Below are 900 nucleotides of genomic sequence, written 5' to 3' on the forward strand. Positions count from 1 at the left end.
TAAAGCTGCTTTGACACAATTTGCATTGTAAAAAGCAGTAGCCTATAAATAATGGTGACTTATCTTGACGCACATTCAAAAGCGATTTTAATACCCCGCGTTTTGAGAGCGATTCCCTGATGTGCGCAAATGAGTCTACATATTTAGGCTGTTATTAGTATGTTGGCTATACTAGGTTGTGTAGTTGTCTATAGCTCTGTATCATGTTTGAAAAATTTGGTCTCTATTTGCACTTGAAATATTGAGAGAGTAGCCTACTTTGATTATGGCTGTACTTATTGTTTGCACTTAATACACTAAGAAAGACCTGTGTTGTTGATTATTTGTTATTTATACTGTTTTTATTTCTCTGTTCAATTTGTGAAAAGGACTTAAGTTAGGAGGTCAAACGTTCTAGAAGCTCTTAATTCATGTACAGTTCTAAGGTCTGAAGAGACTCACATGAAATTATACAGGAGAGAAGCCAGTCAGTTTGTGGCAAAACCTCATACAGTGCTTGAGTGTTGTTGTCTTTTACTGCATATGATAATTCATACTCAGAAAGTAGAACTGAAATGACATTTATTACAAGAAGATTAGTTAAAACAATTCAGAATGCACCTGCAGACTATACAGTCATGTATTTGGTCATTGAGAATTTTTTTTAAATGTGTAAAAATCTCGACCTCGTCTTCTCGTGAACCCAATCTCGTGTCTCGTCTCGTCTCTTGAGTTAAGTGTCGGCATTAATGATAATCAAACAAGAAAAGACGAGAAGAAAATCACTCCCTGCTCTTGACAGAATAGCATTTGTAGCTTTTATAAGAATTTATATATAGTGACAATTGTGCCCTACCATCACATTCACATCTATGCAACCAATAAATAAATTACTAGTAGAACAAAAAATTGTTTACAAGA

Source organism: Sinocyclocheilus rhinocerous, unplaced genomic scaffold (genome assembly GCF_001515625.1).
Source record: "Sinocyclocheilus rhinocerous isolate Xijiao unplaced genomic scaffold, SAMN03320098_v1.1 scaffold917, whole genome shotgun sequence".
Lineage (NCBI taxonomy): Eukaryota > Metazoa > Chordata > Actinopteri > Cypriniformes > Cyprinidae > Sinocyclocheilus > Sinocyclocheilus rhinocerous.